Source organism: Sus scrofa, chromosome 1 (genome assembly GCF_054392235.1).
Source record: "Sus scrofa isolate SSC_HxYL_T2T_F1_AM1 chromosome 1, Sscrofa_HxYL_maternal_Yorkshire_Landrace_v2.0, whole genome shotgun sequence".
Lineage (NCBI taxonomy): Eukaryota > Metazoa > Chordata > Mammalia > Artiodactyla > Suidae > Sus > Sus scrofa.
Genome location: NC_139383.1, coordinates 188,078,609 through 188,100,790, shown reverse-complemented (window position 1 = coordinate 188,100,790; position 22,182 = coordinate 188,078,609). Strand labels below are relative to the sequence as shown.

Genomic DNA, 22,182 nt, shown 5'->3' with positions numbered 1-22,182 from the left:
TGTTGTGGCTCAGTGTTAACGAACCCAACTGGTATCCATGGGGACACGGGTTCAATCCCTGGCCTCAGTGTGTTAAGGATCTGTCATTGCCGTGAGCTGTGGTGTGGATCACAGATTTGACTTGGATCTGGTGGTGTTGTGTCTGTGGCATAGGCTGGAAGCTGCAGTTCCAATTCCACCTCTAGCCTGGGACTTTCCATATGACACAGGTGCAGCTCTAACAAAGCAAAAAAAAAAGAATATTACTTTCAAACTTTTGTAACTTATGTTCCCTCTTCTTGAGAAACCTGAAATTTCCTTCAATAATATTAGCTTATTTAATATCTAGTAAAATAGTTACTAAAATTAAACAATTTGAAAAATGGTGTTTCCTGTTCTATTTATGCTGGTTTCTTCTTTCTATTACACCCCTAAAGATGACATGCATACTTGTGCACTTTGAAGACTGGAAGGATGACAAAGGAAAGGAAGAGGTTATAGCCCATTTTAAAGGACTATCCTTGTAAAAGATGCAAGTTTATTACTAGTGATTAATTTAAACCTGAGTAAAGTAGACATTTTTCCCTCTCCCTAAATGCTTAATAGGGTTATTGAAATTTGCAAATGTGCAGTCCGTAGTGAATTAAATGGCTAATTTCAGCCTATTATTTTTTATTTATTTTTTTATTTTGGCCACAATTGCAGCCTGTGGAGGTCCCTATGCCAAGGATCAAACCAGAGTCATAACAGCAACCCAAGCCACTGCAGTGACGACACTCTATTAATTATATTAGAATTTTGTGAGCCAGGTAGAAAGGATTGTACATTATATGAACAATAATTCTCTTTAATGTTACTGATCAACAAGTTCCAGGAATGAAAATGAAAATACTGTTTGGCTTTGTATATTTGTCAATGTTTAAGAGTTGAGGAAATAAATCATTGCATATTGTAGATCAAAAATCCTGTGACTTTTATTAAATTATAATGCTTCTGTGAAGTATACTTATTTGACTCCAGTTATTTCTAAGCAAATTAACTGTCAGATTGTGGGTAGGATTTCAAGGGATGCATAACCCTACAGCTGCATGTCCTCAGGATTCTCAACAGATTGATTAGAATGGCCACTCTGTTTGTCAACTGGCTTGAATGACATTTTCCTAGAAGGGATTGTTTGTTTAGGTATTATGTGGACAGTGCTTTAGATTATAATTCCAAATATACACCTGAATTAATAATATGCCTTTTTAAGACAGAGGCTAATATTTATGGTTCTCAGAAAACAGTGCACTAGGGCTTTGGTAAACCTAATTACTATAGAATAAAACCAATCTGGTAATGTTGACAGGACACACTTTGGTTCTCTGCTTTGAGCAATTTGTCAGTGGGCTTTTGAACAATAGCTAACACTGGTATAAGAGCCTATAGATTTGCATAAGCCATTTAAGATAGAATCAAGATTTTCATTATTGTCTTTTAAAATCAAAATCTAATAACTCTGTCAAATCCATCTTTCTTGTAGTGCTTGAAAGCTTTTTAAGTTATGAAGCACTTACCAGATTTTGTTCTTATTTAATTGCACTATAAATTTGCATAAATTAGTGAAGATGTGATCATTCTTTTATGCTTAAGATTGAGTATCAGGAACACACAAGACACACACATAGGAAGACATTATAGCCCATATATACGTTACAAGCTAGATATATGGTCTGTTCAGATACACCTCTGTCTTTTTAGCAATGTTTCTTTCTCTAATGCCATCTAGCTCTTCATAGAAATTCTTTTGAAGCTACGTGTTTAATTTATCCTATACAGATAATACAATTATTTCCATAAACCTACACAAACTGTTTATTTAAAGCAGTCTGTATCAAATACAGTGAAATCTCATTCACTCTAATCCTCATGGTATAGTTTGATGACATGGTAATTAAAAAGAAAAAATACACAATTAGGGTAAAACAGCTATTGAAAACCAGGTTTGTCTCTCCTAGATTATTTGAAAGAGTAAAGCAAACATACAATTTTAAGATACTTTCAGAACAAAATTGGTCTGTTGCACCATACAATTATTTAACCAACTCTCAAAGGAAAAATCAGACAATGCAATAGAAACTATTCTATAGTGTTCTAGTGTGTGTATAATCAAAATAAATCATTGGAGATTGAAACATTTTAAAAATGATTATTTATAGACTAGCTTATTCCAAATCAAGTGGGGAATGTGTTGACATATATTTTTTTTCTTGCTATGTACTATAATATAATCATGTGACTATATATAAAATTTAATCATGTGCTATCAAATACTGTCTAATCCTAAATCCACAGATTTAATATCATAGATTATGAACCTAAAGAAAAAAGTTATTGATGGTGCCTAGGCAATGGCCATCATTCTATTTATACCTCTTTTCTTTTTATCATATTTTTCTCCTACTTCATTAAAGCTTTTTCTGATTTCTCTCAATTTTATTTTTGCAGCTCCTTTCTTAATAAATTACTCTGTTATCAGTTGCTAGTATTCATATCTTGAGGAATTTAAAAGTACCTCAGTTGTTTACCTTCTCCCTCTCCCTCCCTTCCTTCCTTTCCTTTCTTTCTTGCTTTTTTTCTCTCTTATTTTTTCTTTCTTTCTTTCCCTCCCTCCTTCTTTCCATCTCTTGCTTCCTTTCTTTCTTTGCTATCTCTTTATCTTTTAATTTAATTGGCCTGAAAATTCATCTTTTTTTTTTTTTTAATTAGACCGACAGAGCTGCAATGTATAAGCAGATTTGTGTCAATATAGATCACAAAGAAAAATGGCCAGTCAGGAAACTGATGCCTACTTTTCTCTTTTCTCCTTGAAATGAGCTGACTTAAAAAAAAAAAAAATATGTTAGTGGCAACCAAACTACTAGATTTACTAGATTTAAAGTCAGGATTAAATTTTAGCTACCATGTTGTAACTGAAGGCTCTTCAGGTTGCAAATATTGTAGGTAAAAAATGTGGGCAAGAGAATGCAGAATAGCAAATGAATAGCAAATTTTTTGGATCTAATATAATTCTTCAAGTGATGCTTCAAGAGTAATATCTGGTAAATAATACTTTTTGTGGCTATATGTGTAAAATACTTTAAAGACGTCATTATTGAAGTTCTAGAAAAAAGAACTAATCAGTACACCTAGATTTCCTAATTTAACACATTCCCTCTTGACATTTCACACATTTTATCTTTATTTTTCTATTTTATTTCACTGGTTATTTTTTAAGAGGGGCTAAGTTTGAAATGTAAATGGAATCAGATTTTAAGAGAGAATGATCATTTGTAGTTTTGTTTCTGGTAAAAGAAGAATATCCAAGAAAGTAGATATGTATTTCTTTTCTCTGTATTGGCATGATTGCAAAAGGGGTTGATAAAGTAAAGGTAGTTATTTATTTAGCAAATATTTATTGTGCATATACTTGTGTGAGCATTGTGCTAGGTACTGTAGAAAAAATTCAGAGCACTTCTGAAGACTCCTTTACTCTTCTGAAGAATTCATTTACATTTGGGAAAAATAGAAAAGAAATAACTAAATTAAAAATGAAGAAATAAGTGAAAATACACATTCTGTTGAGTTCTATGAAAGAAACATACTATATGATATGGTAGGAAGCTTGAGGGGGCCTACTCTTCTTTGAGGAGGTGATGTTTACACTGAAATCTTAGTCACCTACACCTATCTATCTTTTTTTTTTTTTTTTTTTCTGAGGCATGCAGAAGTTCCTAGGCCAGGGATCAAAGCTGACCTGAGCCACTGCAGTGATAACACTAGAAACTTTACTCACTGAGCCAAAGGGGGACTCCATACCTACCTTTATTTTTTTTTCTAGGGCTGTACTCTTGGCATATGGAGGCTCCCAGGCTAGGGGTCAAATTGGAGCTGTAGCCACCAGCCTACGCCAGAGCCACAGCAACGTGCGATCCTAGCCCCTCTGTGACCTACATCGCAGCTCAAGGCAGCGCTGGATCCTTAACACATTGAGTGAGGCCATGGATTGAATTAGCAACCTCATGGTTGCTGGTCGGGTTTGTTAACCACTGAGCCACGACAGGAACACCCATAGCTACCATTTTTAAGCCAGTGCATTTATGTAAAGTCTCTTTTCTTAAGCCCTAAGATGTTAAGACCCTAATCATCTAATTAATCTAATTGACCTAAGGCCATGATTCAAAGTGGAACATTCATTTAAATATAATAATTTGCGGTTACATACTATTGCAACTTACTTGTTTTGTGCTCTAGGGCAAGTTACTTAGCCTTTATAAAATAGGAAAAATAATGCCAATTTCAAAGGATTATTATGAGGATGCAATTATTTCTTCCTCTCAAAGATATCCCTTTTTACCATGTTCTCCATATTGCCATTCTCTGTTTTCTATTTCCCTTCTCAGCTAATTTTTTGGTGGCTGTGTTGCTGCTGATGCTAATTTCCCTCATTTCATTCTTTCTCAAAACTACTACAAATTCCATTACTCTCTCCAAAACTGCTGGTGAGGCCAATGATGACTTCTGGGTTGTTAAATGAAAAAGTAAGTTCTTAGTCATCATTTTATTAGCCTATGTGAACCACTTAAGATCATAGACTCAATCTTTCCCTTCTTCTTTGGCTTGGTCCACTTGTCTTCCAGAGCCAATGATTCTGTAGTTCTTCATTCCCACTCTTTGTCAGCCTTATTTAATAGTTCCTCCTCACTTTCCCAGGACTCAGTGCTTTAACCTCTTCCCTCTGATAACTGTGCTTACTCTAGGCCTAATGTGAATTGATACATGAAGTGCATACAAATACATATCTTCAGCCCAGACTTCGCCCTGGACCCCCAAACCATAGTTCTAGCTAGTTGGCATCTCTATATGAAGTCTGAAAGACACCTCATGAATGTTGATATGTATAATTTCTGACCGTTTCCCTTGCCCACAACCTTCCTCTCTGCACATTTTTTTTTTTTTTTTGTCAGTATTAGTGGTGCTCCATCACTTCATTGTCAGGTAAAAATCTTGGCGTCACCCTTGCATTCTCCCCAGGACCAGCTTCACAAGAATGTGACCCTGTATGCAGTCACACAGGGCTCCACACTCAAAAAGGATCTGTGCTTGGTTTAGTGTTCTGCTCTCCTTGTATTAACATTCTTAAAAAAAAAAAAAAAAAAAAAAGAGTTCCCACTGTGGCTCAAGAGATTGGCAGCATCTCTGAGGCACTAGGATGCAGGGTGGAACCGCTGCCAGGCACAGTGTGTTAAAGGATCTGACATTGCAGCAACTGTGGCTCAGATCTGATCCCCAACCTGGGAACTCCATATGCTGTGGGGCGGCCAAAAAAAAAAGAAAGAAAAGGAAAAAATAATTCTTAAAATTTCTTCAACAAGAACCCAGAATTTTCATTTTTCACTGAATCCTGCAAGTGATAAATGAAATAATTGTCCAGTAAGTTCCTGTCTCTCTTATACTCTGTATTCAACTATCCATACATTCACAGTAGTCTCTTGCTTGAGTTAAACTGACAGCATCCTAACTGGTCTTCTTCTCTCAAGTTTTGTCACCCTTTAGTCTTATTTTCAACACAGCAGCCAGTTTGATTCTTTGTGTGTGTGTGTGTGTGTGTGTGTGTGTATTTTATTATATTATATTATATTCCTCCACTGTTTAAAACCATCTAATGACTCTGATGACTTCCCTCTTTGTTCACCTTCAATACATTTATCACAAAGTCCTCCACGATCTGATCTCTTGTAATTGTTGAATCATTTACCATTCCACTAGCCTCACTCTGTCCCTTTCTATGAACAGTCTTCACCCTCATTTTGCTTTTTCCACAGCCTGGAAAGTCCTACCACCACGTATCCCAATGTCTCTCTCTCCTCATCTACATCAACACTTGGCTTATGCATCTTCTCTTTCAGGAAAGTTTTCCATGACCACTCTAATTAAAATTGCAATTCCTCACCTTGGGAATTGTTTTTTTGTTTTGTTTTGTTTTGTTTTGTTTTTTTTACCTTGTTACCTTATATCTTTTTGCTCACCAAATAACATATCATATTTATTTATTTAAGATATCTTTATCTCTGCTACTACAAGGTGGACATTGCTCGTTCAGTGATTCAATGTAAAGACAGATCTGGTCTTGACCTTCACCCCAGTGATCCTTCCACCATATCAGGCTAGCTTTCTGAGCATTGACTGTCTCTTGCATTTGATTCTACTTGAATTACCCATCATGCGATAGCCTGACACTTAAAATGTGGCCAGAGAGACATCTTTAAGATGTGTATTCTGCTTACAGAATTATTAACAACATAAAATAATTCCGGTAACGTAATGTTCATTTGCCTTAACCTTGAAATAATGAAAGATATTGAGTAATGTATTTAAGTAATTTTAAAATATAGCCACTGTTTCTCTTATGTAGTTTGAAGTGATTATCTCATTAATCTTCTCAACAATCCTATGAGGTATCATTATACCTCCACTACTTAGGGAGGTCCAGTGACTGTCCTGTGATTATACAAGTGGCAAATAAAATTTGAACTTAAAATCATGCCACCTTTCCCTAGAATCTTGCATTTTAAAAATAACACTATACAAAATAGATTTGATCCACTTAAACATGCAGATTTCCCACTGAAAGTATTTTTCAAATGCATATATGTATAATTTAGGTTTCATTATGGAGATGAATCAAAGTCGTGTGACCTAAGATTTGAAAACAGTTCTGTTATATTTCAAATCTAGACAATTTAAAACAAAACAAAACAAAAATCTCCATTGAGTCTCTGCTGCAGAGCTCTCCCTCAAAAAAACCAGGAACTTTTTGCTTTGTTTTTATGTGACATTTGAAGATTTCACACAGTTCTAGCTATCACCTTTTGAAGGTGATGAGTCACAACTCCATTGTAGACTTATTTTTAGTTTGTCATTGTCATCCCAGTTGAGAGCTATGATTCCCCCAAATTCTGAGCATCAGCATTTTGCTAGAGGGAATATTTTAACCATAGCTTAATATACATAGGATCCAGAAATATTACTTGTTTGTCACCTGGAACTAAGACACCACTCCAAATACAAAACTACTACAGCAAATAATATAAAGTGTATTTTAAAACGTGAGCTCACAATACTCTGGTTTCTTATTTATCTGTCAAGGCAGAGTAGAATTTAATATTATCACAGATTGCTTATTAAAATAGATTTAGAATTACACTGTGAAGTCATTTTCTTGTTTTGTTAAATAAATGACAATACATGTGTACATACGTGAGCACCAAGGCTGAGGGTGGAGATTGGGAGGAATGAGAGAGGAAGACATGCTTTTGTTGTCTGGCCTATCACTGATAGAAGAACTATAATTAAGTCCATTAGGTTTCCAAAATTAATTTCACAAGTGTTATGTTACAGAAATTCATACCGTTGAAACAGGTAAAATTGTTAGATCATTGGATTATAGTTTTGAAGACGAGGTGACTGAAGTGGAGACTTGGTATTTGATACAATTTGGAATAAAACAAATTGTATTCAGTTCAAGTTATAGACTACAACTAACATTAGAATGTAACTGAATTCAAAACAATTGAACAAAAATGAATTCTTTATTATTTTTATACTGTGTGAAATTTTATTTACCTAAACTGATTATCCACTAAATTTTGATTTTTTAGATCTAAGATTAGCAGTGTTTTTTGAAAGATATTTTATACCAATACTGAGCTGGCTTTGTGCTAAGCCCTTTTTTCTTTGAATAGGAGTTGGTGATAACCAAACTTCCCTCTCAATTGCATGAGAAGATGTATGCACTTGTTTTTCCTAACAGGCCTAGAGTTTTGTGTATTAATTAAAATTGGCTATTTAAATTCTTTTTGTTATCATTGTTTTAATGTTGTTTGGTCTCAACAGCATGTCTGAATTTTGTTCTTAGAGTGCTGACATGATGTTGCCAACATTGACTGGAGTAAAGCCAATATGGTCACTTGGCCAATTTCTAAATGCAAACCAGTCACTAATTAACTGATTTTGAGAGCTTATGGGAGACTTCAGAATTGTCTATGCTTCAGTTTTCCAGATGAGAAAACCGAGGCGTAATGAATATGACCAATTTGTACAGTATCACACAGAGAGAGTTAATGTAGTGGCTGCAACTTGATTCCAGCATTTATGTGATGAACAAAATGATTATATAGTCAAATTGAATGTTGTTACTTTATATCTGAAGACATGGTCTAGGTCATTTTAAAGTGTTTTTTATAGTGACCAGACATGAGAAAACCTGGATTTTATTTCCTCTAATTATTTTATTCATGTCTCAAATTGATTTCTTTATGCTAAAATATCTCTATGTACTAAAGGGGAATTGGTTTATTTGATTACCTTAAAAAAAAAAGTCTTTTTAGGGCTGCATATGCAGCATATGGAAATTCCCAGGCTAGAGGTCGAATCGGAGCTACAGCTGCTGGCCTATATACCACAGCCACAGCAATGCAGATCCGAGCTGCATCTGCGACCTACACCATAGCTCATGGCAACATTGTATCCTTAACTCACTGAGCGAAGCCAGGGATTGAACCTAAGTCCACATGGATTCTACTTGGGTCCTTACCACTAAGCCACAGCAGGAACTCCTAAAAATTTTTGTTTTTTACTGCACCTGCAGCATATTCAAGTTCCTGGGCCAATGATAGAGCCTGCACCACAGGAGTGACACCAGTCACTGCACTGGATTCTTAGCCCACTGCAGCATAGCAGGAACTTCTTGATACCATTTCAGAAAAAAAATATCCGTGGTCAGTTGTTATAAAGAAGAAAGGATTTCTTTTGAAGTTTTTGAAACTAAGAAATGAATGTTAACTAATAGAAATATAAAGTTTACCAATCATTAATGGTAAAGGCATCACTGATCTAATCTAAATTACTAAGCATATAAAAGCAAGACAGCTGGTCTTTATTATTCCTATTATCAAATAATTTAATAATCCTATCCTTCCAATATTCCCAATAGGCTAATTTATTAACAAAAATCAAGCGGTATTAGTAGCTTTCTAGAAAAATATTAAAATATCCCAGAATAATATCAAGTGATTTGAATGCGAGGAAATGTTTACATGAGGTATGATATGAGAAAGTGGGAGAGTTTGTAAGGCATTTGTGTCAAGAGGAACATTTTTGTTGATATAGAACTTTTTCAAATGTCTATATTTGTAAACTAAAAATACAGACAGAATAGAATACTAGTTTCTACAGTATAAATTTTACTTTAGCACCTTTTTATTACTTGGCATAATGACATGTAGAGTAATTTTTCTGTTGCTTTTCCTTTCATACTTCACACCAAACTGCTCAAGGCTAAATACAGAAAATTATGTTTTCTTTTTAATCTGAGTATTTGATTGAAGAATTATGTCATCTTCAAGATGAATAGTTTTTCATGAAAATATGTCCTCTAATCTTGAAAGCAGTTGCTTTTTTAAAATTTATATATGCTTATGCAGCTATGTATGTGCATCTTTTATATTAATATAACAGTTTTAATTGATATGTAATGAAATTCTTCTTAGATTAGCACTGCAATTTAAAAATCCTTTCATTGTAAAGAAACTTTCTGATTAGTAAACCTATCTTGTATTAAGACATAGTACATTTTTAAATACTGATTAAAAAACAAAGTTGACCCATTTCCCCCTACATCTGTAGCACCTGACAACTGTATTCCTGGTTTCTGTGGATATGAGACTTTTAGATTGCTCATATCAATGGAATAGTACAATATTTTTTTGTTCCTATGATGGGCTCATTTCGCTTAGCATTATATTCTCCATGTTTATCCATGTCGTTGCAAATGGCAGGGTTGCTGTCTTCTCTTAAGGCTGAATAATATCCCACTGTGTTTATATACCACATTTTCTTTATCCATTCCTCTTGGCTCTTATGAATAATGCTGTAATGGTCATGAGAGTTCAGGTATTTCTCTGGGATCATGGTCTCAGTTCTTTTGGATATATGTCCCAAACTGAGAATGCTGGATCACCTGGTAGTGTGGGGGAAATGGAGAACTGTTGTTAAGTACGCATCAGGTGTCAGATATGCTACATGACTAGAGTCTGCCTTTACAATGTAGTGATGATAGTTAACAAAACTGTATTGCACACTTCATAATTTTTTACAAGGGGAAATCAAATGTTAAGGGATTTTACTACATACACAAAGAAAAGAATCAAGGAATCTCTGAGCAATGTTAGAGTGTTCATTCCCTAGATTGTGGTGATAGTATCATGGATGTTTGCATACATCCAAACTCAATGAACTGTCCACATGAAATATGTACTGTACCTTGTATATCAATTATACCTCAATAAAGCTATTAAAAATAAACTAAAACAGGAGTTCCCATCGTGGCTCAGTGGTTAATGAATCCGACTAGGAATGATGAGGTTGCAGGTTCGATCCCTGGCCTCACTCAGTGGGTTAAGGATCCGGCGTAGCCGTGAGCTGTGGTGTAGGTCGCAGACATGGCTAGGATCCCGTGTTGCTGTGACTCTGGAGTAGAGCAGCGGCTACAGCTCCAATTAGACCCCTAGTGTGGGAACCTCCATATGCCATGAGTGCGGCACCAGAAAAGACAAAAAGACAATTTAAAAAAAATAAAAAGAAATAAAAAAAATAAACTAAAACAAAACAAAATTAAACTAAAATCAGCCTAGCCTGAAGTTCATTAATAGTGGGTAAGTATTATAGCTCTTAACTTCATAAAACATACAGAGAGATTACATAGTCCAGAAACATGTAATTCTTTCATAGAAACTGCCTTTCTATCTTTCTTTACTTTCTGCCTTTTTTTCTTTATTATGTGAATTTAGATAGGCAAGGACTCTGAAAACTGTTATCTGGTAGACCTGTTGAAATGCTTCCTCATTTCACTCATGTATTTAAAATGTCAGAAAGGAAATGCAGTCTGTGTAGTCTTTGAGGACTCACATAGATTTTTGGATCTAAGTATCTCATATATTTGCCTTTTTTTTTTTTTTTTATGCTGGTTCCTGCAAAGAAGTGAGAATCATTATGATATAACAATATTTATTGTGGTCTGTTACTTTATGTCATGATTGAAACTGACTCAGGAATACAAGTTACTCCTTGTCATAGATGAAGAAATGCACACTGTACATTTAAGCCTCTCTTTTCATGGTCATAAATTAATTTTATTATCAGAGTTCTTCTTTTCCAACTTAAAGTTTACCAAATGTTTATAAATTATTCCTTTTGATGTTGTGCTGAATTATGAGACATGTCATGTAAATACTGTTTGAAAGATATGGCCTGCTTTCTCTGCATTTCTTTGTATATCCCAGTTATTCAAAGCACATACCACAAATTATGGCAGTTGATGTCTCAAGTAGAAATTGTTTTATAGACTAATGTAACCACAAGTATATAGAAGAAAAATATCAAATGTATATCAATTTTAGGTTTAGGTATATAAAAATAAATCAAAGTGACATATAAAATACCTAATATAAATTAAAATTTTTATTAGGTGACCTGTAACTCACTCATAAAAATGACAGAAATGGAACCCACTTAAAATTGCTATTAATGAAATGTGTTTGTAGGTGTGGATTCCTTTATTTTAATATTCCTCCTTTTAAATTGCTATATGTTAATATTTCTAGCCCAAGTGGTTTCCTAGCAGCTATTTCAAGAAAATAAAATAGAACATGTCAGCTTGAGTATTATTGAAACATTTGCGCATTAATTTTTTCTATCTAAGTATCTGTGATTTTTTGCACTTTTTAAATATAGAGGATTTTTTTCACTTCCTACTTAGTATTTTGAACTAAATTTGAAAGTCTCACTTTGACTTCCAAAAAAAGTAACTTTAGATAAATCATTTAATTTTCCTTTGCTTCAGTTTTATCTTTATAAAATGATTGCTAGATTACCTAGAGTTCTGAAATTCCTGATTTTATTTTGTTTCTGACTATACCTTGGTATCAGATTTTTTGTATTTACTAACAACAATTCGTCTGTAATAGTCAACACTTGGTATTTTTACTCTGAGAATTTGAGACTTTACAACCCAGTATTTATGCCCTATTGTTTTCAAAATTTCTTTCCTCTCACAAGATGTGGGGTGGGGAGTGATGAGAAGAATTTAAAAGTGATCGTAAACACTTCTACTTTTGTATCTGTAAGAAAATAAACCACACTTGAATCATTTAGAAAAATACTGTGTTCATTAGTGAGAACTTTTGAAAACTATCAACCTGGAAAACTCATAGAGAAGCAGGTATTTTTCTATTATGGTAATCAGGAAGGTTCTCCTGAGCCCTCCCCTAGCAAACACCCTCTGCTTCTTTGTTCTTTTTCTTTTCTTCTCTACTTTTCTTCTCTCTCCCGCCTTCCAATGTTCTTTTTTTCTTCCTTCCTCCCTCCCTCCTCCTTCCTCCCTCCCTCACTTTCTCCCTTCCTTCCTCCCCTCACCCCCACCCTCTGCTCATCCTTTCTTTCTTGACATATTTAAGAAGATAAACCTCTGTGGCATACCAGTAATGCTTTGTCTTTAAATATTTCTTGAACAGATTACAAAGTGCTGTTGTAGAACTCCCAGAAATCACCTCAGAGGACACTCGAGGAAGAAGGAGAGCAGCTTTATTACGCCAGCGGGTCCACAGGGAATCGCTTCCCAATCGTGGACCCCAAACAAAAAGGGGGAGATACATTTAGAGTGCTTGCCTTCGTGTCTAACATACTACATTAATCTGTAGCTACATGCAGGGTACGGAAAGGTGTATAGCTGTAAAGAATGCCTTATATTGCTACTTTAATGATTAACCTGAAGCACAATCTAGCCATTATTGAATTTCTTTAGAACAATCGTGGCCCGGAGTTTTCCAAGTCCTAATGACTTTGTTTTTCTCAGAACCCTCATATGAGTCACCTTAAGTTCACCAAGATGGATGGTGGCAACAAGATGGCTTCACTCTTGCCAAGCTCCCTATTCCCTTTTCCACACACCTACAGTATAAGAAATAATGATAACCAAGACTACTTGAATCCAATGACAACAACAACAGAATCTTGCCTTGCTTAGGCTATAAATATATATGAAAAATGAATTGATCCTGTTAAATACTCTGTCAATTCAGAGTGAAAAAAAATGTGGGAGCTTGCTGTCAGATGATAATTTGAAACATAGGAAGTTACTCTAAAAATCAGCAAAGCAACAAAATCTTGTCAGAACAATCAATGATAGAGAAAACATTTGCAAACATAGGAATGATGTCTTTTATCTATAAATTGAGGGCACAGTTGGTAGCCTGTGGGCTGTTGCCCACCTGCAGATGTGTGGCTTGGAGGACAGAATGCATGCCTGACAGCGTTTCAAAGGTTTTTGCACCAGGTGCCAACACTAAAATGGGGAGTTTACAAAAGAAAATAAAATATACGTTTTCCTTTCTTTTAAACAATAAAAGGAGATTTATGAACAATGAGACCACATTCTCCCCTGGCAACTATCAGCCGGAATGGAGTAAGAGCTGGCCCTTTTCCCCTGCATCTCATACTTCGCTGGGACAATTCTTTCTGGTTCTCAGCAGAACGCACCCCTCTCTCCCTATTTTTCCTAATGTGAAATTTTCCCCTTAGTTTATAACATACACTCTATTTACAAATACAAATTAGTTTAATAGGATATCACATATATGGTGTTTATTAACAAAGCAATTAAGATCAATTAAGAATTTTGTCACATATGCTCTGCTTTTGTTATCCAAACTGTGAGAGAGTTAACACATGTTGCCATGATTCTAATCTCATTTCTATGGGGCTGCAGCCCCCTCCAAAACACTTGCATTCTCCACAATCCTGGTTTGCTATATGGGCAACAGAGTCAAAAAAAGAATCCGTAACTTCTATTTCGAAAACACTGGAGTTATTTGCTTATATTATTTTTTGGTCTCATATGTATAATGTAAACTAAACTCAATAAAATATTTTATGCAGAGCTTCTTCTTTGAGGTTTATTACCCATCACATCCCATACCTGGAGGAATAAGAACAAAAATAAATAAATAAAAATCAAAACCAGCTCGATGCATACACATCAGGGACATGGTTCTTTCAGAGAGACCTATGAATTCACACCTGCCAATTTGTTTCAGGAGTACAGGCTGTGAGGTTGTGGAGTGTGAACAAGAGAGGCTTGTCCGATAGTGCCTAAAATGCACACATGGTAAAAATAGTTTGTCTTACTTAAAATCTTAAAAATGCAGCATAACATTAGCTTAAATGTTGGTTAGATGTTCTGAAAGATGAATGATAGATCTTCTAATATGGAGTGTTCTGTTTTGTGCTGTCCTCAGCCAGTCATTAAAGTTTCCCTGGGTTGGTGGAAATGGAAGCTTTCACTGTGTGGAGAAAATTTTTCCCTTTATATTTCTGCAGGAATTTGTGTCTAAATCCATATTGTCTTTCAGACAGTGATTTCGTTTATTCCCCTCTGCTGCTGTGGAGTGCTCAGACCAAAAAATTATGTACATGCAAGGTGAACTTCTAGACTGACTGTGTTCATGTTGTCATAGGTTAAGAAGTGTTTTTGTTTATTTTCCAGAAACAAATATATAGTAGTATTCTCTACATGATTCAGCCTTTGTAGATGGTAAAACTCTGTGATTAGGAGTGCCCTGTGGCATTAGATTCCTGTGGGATTGAACCCTAGCTTTCACCTTTTCCTTAATATGTAAACTTGCTATTGACTGACCCTCTTCTAGCTTCAAGATTCTTCTAAGCTAAATGAGAATGAGATACACTACCCAAGGTTAGTAAATGTTAGGTGAGTAAGATTATGTGGAAAACATAACACAGAGCCAGAATATATTAAAAAACATTAAAATAGTTACACCTGTTGCCAGAATTTGGCCTCTGTCTGCCACTGCCGAATTGAAATGCAGAGACGGAGTTTTGGGTAACAGAGGAAAAAATAGCTTTATTGCTTTGCCAGGCAAAGGAGGGTCACAGCCAGCTAATGCCTTAAAGACTGTGTCCCCCAGCCCCTGGAAAGGATTGTGGGAATTTTTATATTTAAAAGGAGGAAAACAGATTTTCAGATGGGAATCAGGATTGGGACAAACATGTATTTTCTTTCTTTGGGGGAGTATTAGTCAAGCTGGAGTCAGGAGATATTCATGACGGTGGTCTTCTGGGTTATTGTCTAGAATAGCAGTACTTGCAAAAAGGGCATCATGATCAGAGATTAGAACAAATCAAGAAAGTTCCTGAAAAACATCATGTGCTAATCATCTTTAACCCACAGACGATTATGCTTAGGGTTCCTAATCTTTAGCTTACAGGTGTTATTATGTTTAGGGTGCAGTTAAGTCAGGGAGAAGGACAAAGAAGTACTCTAAGCTGTTCATTTTTAAAGTATTTATTTCTAAAAGAAGCACAAGGAACACACCTTTTCTCTTAGGTGTATAAGATGCCTATATTATTACATGTAGTCCTTGAGAGGGAACTAGGATCCTGCCCCAAGGCTGTACTATTGTTGCTTGACTGTTCCTCCCTTCCCTGATCAGCAACTGTCTGAACTTGTCCCTAGGAACTCAGGGAAGGTCACGGTGGCTGAATGAGGCCCATTTCCTAAGAACAAGAAATGGCGGACACGGAAAGGCTTTTGTGCCCAGGAGCCCTACGGGGCCATGTTCGGTTTCACACCCACATGTATGTATGTATGTACATGTATATATGTGTGTATGCTATATTTATATTTTTCATAGTAAGTTTACATACATACATAGTAAGTTTACATTGTAAATAAACTATGACGGTAAGCAATTCTAAGAGCCAGGAGGGGTAAAGAAACTGCTATTTCTGGAAGATGAGGATACTAATCTGGCTTTATTCTGCACTAGGATTTATTTGTTGGCAAGAAGGGTTTATACATGTCTGTACCTGCCAAAACCCTTGATGTTGTAAGTAGATGAGAGGCAAGACTACTCCAGCAATAAGGCAGTAAAAGATGGAAGCCCAGCCAGCCTCCTTTTTGCTGAATGTGTGATGATATGCTTGTTTCTTACATTCATATATGCACTAATTTACATAATTCCATCTCAAAAATAAGATTGTTATATATAAAGGCATTCAAACAAATGTGTTGGATAGTCCTTTATTTATGCTTCCTCAGTAGGGGGGCTGTGTGGGCTGATTCAGCTGTGCTCCCTAGTTGTTCAGGTTCTGATTTAATTAGGCAAGTGGGACCATAGAGGAGTGATTGGTTCACTGGAGAAGAGGTTGAGGGGTTTATTTCGCCAGCTTCCCATCTTAGGGGCCCACAGTTTGTCAGTGGCTATGTCCTCTGCCTAAATAGTGGCTCCTATCGGTGGTCCTCTCTGTCCCTCGATCTGACCAGCACAAACGGAGGAGGGCCTTCCTACTCTCACTGGTCTCAGGGTCTTTCACTGTCCTGGCTGTTTTCCTCAGCTCCACTCTCTCCTTGGTAAACTGTCTCTTCATTAATATCAAATCAGATGAGTGTGGCATCTGATTTCTGACAAGACTTTGACTGATAAAAATGTCTTCAATGAAACAAAATTAATGATTGCTCTGTAGAGAGGAAGGAATAATAGATTTTTCTACTCCAGGGATCGATACAACTTAGTGTCTCTATTTATAAAGCCAAGATAAGCCGTAACCAATTTGCCTGAATTTTTCTCTCTCTGTGATTAAGAATTTATACAACTGTATGTATGTATATACTATCTTATTCATCTAAGGTACTACTTTGGCTTGCACATTGGAACAACTCCTTAGATGGCACAATGGAGAGTGGCTTGAGAAGGGGTAAATGTTTCCAGGGAGAAACATTCATTCAGAGACTGTCATGTAGTTTAGGTAAGAGAGGAGAGTAACTTTGACTAGATCTGTGGGAGGAAAATGTTAATGGAGAGGAATAACTGGGAGGTTATTTAGGGGGTATCAGTGCACAGTTGTTGGCTTCTTAATGGCTTTATGACCCGGGGCAAATTATTTTACTTTTTTGCTTTTCTGAGTCTTAATTTTTTCATCCACAAAATGAGTGGAATTGTACCTATATTAGAGTTGTTGTCCAAGTTAGAGGATGCTAAAAGAAAGGGAATGTGTGTGTGCATATACATATAAATATATATATATATATATATACATATATATATATAAATGCATATATATATATACACACACACACATATATATATATGAATGACTGGGTCATTTTGCAGTATAGCAGAAATTGGTACAACTTCGTAAATCAACTGTATTTTAATTTTTAGAAATGTGGAAAATACATATTATAGCTCCTGGAACCTAGTAAGTATTATATGATATACACTTGAACTATTTTTGGTACTAGCTTTATGGATATGGAAGGAAGTGGGTGGAGAAAACATGTCTGGGATGTTTGAAGATATCAGATGTGGTGGAGTGTTTGATTTTTGGTGCCATTTACTGAAGTAGATTATTTAACAGAAAGGTTTAGAACTTCCAGTTTTTCTATTAATTCCTATTAGTTTTTATTATTATTTTTTAGCTTGCACTGCTGCCATCTTAGATTAATGTTAGATGCTGTCTCACTCTGCCTCTTTAAATTCCTTTAAATTCCAGATGTACCCTAGGTATCTTGCACTATGACCATGTCTTACATTGATGCCTTTATGACCAGTGAAGTCCTCTATATTGGCCTAGTGAATCTTTTTTTCCGTTCTTCTCACCTACCCTGGCCTCTCTATAACTTTATTTAGTTTAGTCTCGTGTATCCTCAGACATCTGTGGCTCTCTATGTTTCTTAAGTATATGGTCTCAACTCCTTAATCTAGAATTCAAAGTCCTTACTCGTTTGGCCCATCTCTCATACTGCTTTATTTTCTCCTTGTATTACATTATCAATTTTTTAAATATTCTTGAGAGTTTTGCTTTATTTTGGCCCTGACCCTTTCTTCTAACTATTCCCTATAACCGATATATATTCTTCTTTCCTATATATACCCAGTAAAGTACCAGTTATCCTGCAAAGATCAATCTGTCCCAGTTTCTCAAAGAGGTTATCTTCAGATTTCCTTCTCCCATTTTGTAATGTTCGCTCCCTCCCTTACTTTCCCATGTTATGCTAAGTGAAGATCTATTATAGTATTTTTCAAAGTATTCTTGTATTAGAAAATAAGTTCTCAGATTTCATTGTGAATGTCATTAATACAGCTTCTTGGGTGGCCTGATCCGAAGGATTCTGGTTCATGAGGTCTGAATGCATTAATGCAGATGCTTATTTTATGATGCTAAATGTTCAAAGAGAAAAGGATGACACTGACCACCATCACCCAGCCCCCCCAGCGCCTCCTCTTGGTATGAAGCCAGGATTTTCTCATGGTTAAGATACCTGGCCGCAGGATGCAAAGCAATCAATGCATTGAGATACCTGGCCCAGGATGGATGCAATCATCCAATAACACTTGTTTCGTAACTTGAATAATATTGCTGAATTCTCCGTTTCCCTTCCTTAGTTGAGGATAATTGAGACATTCAGTCAGATCATGAATGCCCAACCAAAAAATCAGAATATGTAACCTCTCATGACAATATTGTCTATGCTCTTTCCTGGTTTCATTTTACCATGTTTTAGTTCTTTCAGTTCTTTCTTATTTCCTTTCCTTTTTTGCCAGCTTTTTCTTCCAAAATTTTGCTGCAACACAGTAACCATGTCTTGTCATTTACTTTTGTTATAACTCTTTTCGTTTGCTTTTTGTCCAGATATGGGTGCCTATTTTTCCTTGATCCATCTTCCCCAAGATTACTATGCAGCCTACATCTTTTAAATTTAATTACTCCTAAGGCTGCCTAATGACACATTTTCCCTCACTCATACAGTACTGAAGAACAACATTTCTAACATTTAACATCCTTTCTCCTTTTACCAAGTTAAGATATAACCATTGTCAGAAATCAAGAAAAGAACCTCACATCTTTAAATTTTCAAACAGGGGTTCCTGTCATGGCTCAGCAGAAACAAATCTGACTAACATCTGTGAGGACACAGGTTTTATCCCTGGCCTTGCTCAGTGGGTTGGGGATGCTGTGTTGCTGTGAGTTGTGGTGTAGGTCACAGACTCCTTTTGGATTCCAACTTGCTGTGGCTAAGGCATAGGTCAGCAGCTACAGCTCCAATTCCACCCCTAGTCTGGGAACCTCATATGCTGTGCATACGGCTCTGAAAAGACTAAAGACAATAAATAAATCAATAGAAATTTTCAAGCAATTTATAAAATATAGCAATTTAAACAACCTCCATTAGATTCTGAAACATGGAGACAAAAGTTCATGGTTGAAAGAAAATATGAAGGAGTTCCCTTGTGACATAGTAGGTTAAGGATTCAGAGTTGTCACTGCAATGTCTCAGATCACTGCTGTGGTGTGTGTTTGATCCCTGACCTGGGAATATCTACGTGCTGCAAGCACAGCCAAGAAAAAAAATATACCAATAAATTTGTTTACTGCTCATTTCCATCATACTTTTCAAGCAAACTAATAAGGAAAAAAATTAAATAATTATTTTATGGTAATTTTGATGCAATGATTTGGTTCAATGACTCTGAGCTAGAAAGGTCCACAGATGATTCCAGGTTCCAGACTAATGTGCACTGAAGAAGGAAAATATTCTGACCTTCTCTAGATGAAAGGTAACTTTGACATTTTCTTGGTGATTAAAGGAATGAGCATTGTAACATGCATTCCAGTGATTCTGGTGCAACTGATCTATGAGCAACATTAAACCACATTGTGGCTCAGAGGGTTAAGAACCCGACTAGTATCCATGAGGACATTGGTTCGATCCCTGGCCTTACTCAGTGTTGCCATGAGCTATGGTATAGTCACAAACGTGGCTCGGATCCTGTTTTGTTGTGGCTGTGGCTCTGTTCAAATCCTAGCCCAGGAACTTCCATATGCCGTGGGTACAGCTGTAAAGAAAAAAAAAAAAAATTGAAAATCTGACTCTCCTCATTGTACTTTGGACTTCCGGGAGAAAGATAATTGAAAAAAAATTTTTTTAAATTATAGTTGATTTACAGTGTTCTATCAATTTCTGCTGAACAGCAAAGTGACACAGTTACACATATACATACACATTTTTTATCACATTACCTTCCATCATGTTCCATCACAAGTGATTAGACATAGTTTCCTTTGCTATATAGCAGGATCTCATTGCTTATCCATTCCAAAGACAATAGTTTGCATCTACTAACCCCAAACTCCTAGTCCCTCCCACTCCCTCCCCTTCCCTGGGAGGGGGAGAACCACAAGTCTGTTCTCCATGTCCATGAGTTTGTTTCTTTTCTGTAGATAGATTCATTTATTTTTGTATTAGTTACAGGTCTTAATGCAATATTTGCATAGAGTATCTACTCAATTAAATATTTCCTAAATTTAATTGAATAGTATTATTCAAGATTTGGTTTTTCTCATATCTGTTTCTTCCAGGCTATTTTATGCTTTCATTCTTATCACATTCCTTTCAATTTAAGTTCTTCCCTCTTGTGCTTTTGCCAGCCTCGACTTTTGAAATTGTATTGCAAATTAATTCTAATGGATGTCATTCTAGTTGAGAATGTTTAGTAATTCTTTAATAGTTATAGACAACTTTGTTTTCTCTGTCTTTTTGCTTTTTTTTCCTATGTGGGAAATGAACCATTTATTTTATTATATCTATTAGTCAAGTCTAGCCACAAGTCATTTAATAAGTAACTGTGGACAAGCCCTTTATTTTGAACCTGTATATGTAGTCAGTCAAACTGTTATCTGAGAGTTCCCTGCTGACTCGGTTAAGGATCCAGTGTTGTCACTGCTGTGGCTGGGGTGCTGCTGTGGTGCAGGTTTGATTCCTGGCCTAGGAACTTCTTCATGTTGGGCACAGCCAAAAAAAACCCCAAAACCCACAAGCTCCCCCACCCCCCAACCCCAAAATTGACATATGAAACTATATGTATATGCATGACTTTTTCCCCCTGAGGCTATAGTTAGCTAACACCTAACAAAGTTCACTCTAGGACAGTAGATGAAGTTGGTCTTTAAAAGGAGGGGATGAATCTTCTACCACCCCCAAATTTGTCCCTCTGTTCTGTGTCACAGACTTAGTCCTTTCTCCTTTATTATTTGTGGTAACTGCAAGCTTTCTATTAAAACTAATCATCCGCCAGAGGGAGGAAGATGTATGTGCTGGTGGGGTTCAGGGTGGAAATCATGGCGGCGGGGATTATACATGGACTTAATCCAATGCTGATAAATATTCCACATATTTGAATCATGGCTTTGAAAAAATAGTCATACTTTAGATAAATAAACAGACTTGAAAAATAATAACATTCTACTCTTCAGAGAACCTAGAATTATTGTGCTATCTCAGTCCAAATGGAGAAAATGAGTACCCACAGATGATAAATACAATCTGAGATGCGAATATGCCATCAAAGTTACTTTCTTTAGATGCATGCCATGTTTTCTGGGTAGTATTGCATTAAAAGCCCTGCCTCCTTTATTCCAGCACTGTTCCTGAAGGATAAAGTCAGATTGAATTCTGCTTCTCCAGAAGCTGTATCTCCTTGTCAGTTTGCTTGATTTCATCACATTTTAGCAGTAAGTTTCAGTTTTTTAGTTTATTATTTTCTTGCTACAGGGCACTAATTTTAAAAGAACAATAATAATAAAGGGCTAAAAACTACATTGCAAAACTTAGTTCCCCAAACTACTGTCAGAGGGTAACTTAATTTTTACATTTCAAAACTTGTCAGCCAAATACCTGAGGAAGAGGAAGCATTATTACCCATGTAGGAACCCTTGGCTTTCCTCCCCTTACAACTGGTTACTCTGCTGTTTATAGCTATTCCAGCTGCATTAAGTCTTAAGAAAAAACCTTTGCTCTGTGACATATGACTCACATCTGGTCAGCCAGTGTCTTCATTGACAGGGAATCAATCCAAACATAACACTGTGAATGGAAAATCCTTTTCTTTATATAGAATGTCTTGAAATATGTCTCTCTCCCTTTACACAATTTACTATTCAATTTGCCATTCAGTATTTTGGAAAAAAGTCATTGTTAGCATTTTAATAACAAATAGCCTAGGTATTTCTGCCTAAGTAAAATGCTACATGCAGTTCACAAAGCTATGA

At 35.9% G+C, this 22,182-nt stretch overlaps 1 protein-coding gene across 8 annotated transcripts in view; it reads left to right on the top strand.

Annotated features, from left to right (window-relative positions):
* MDGA2 (MAM domain containing glycosylphosphatidylinositol anchor 2) overlaps positions 1–22,182 on the top strand; it is an 837,423-nt gene that overhangs the window by 299,471 nt on the left and 515,770 nt on the right. The window contains exon 1 of one of the 8 annotated variants that reach the window (XM_021074087.2): positions 21,554–21,645. The exons of the other annotated variants lie outside the window; for them this stretch is intronic. The gene's annotated coding sequence lies outside the window, so the exon portion shown is untranslated. Of the gene's footprint in view, positions 1–21,553; positions 21,646–22,182 lie in introns of those variants that run through there. 8 annotated transcript variants of the gene reach the window in all.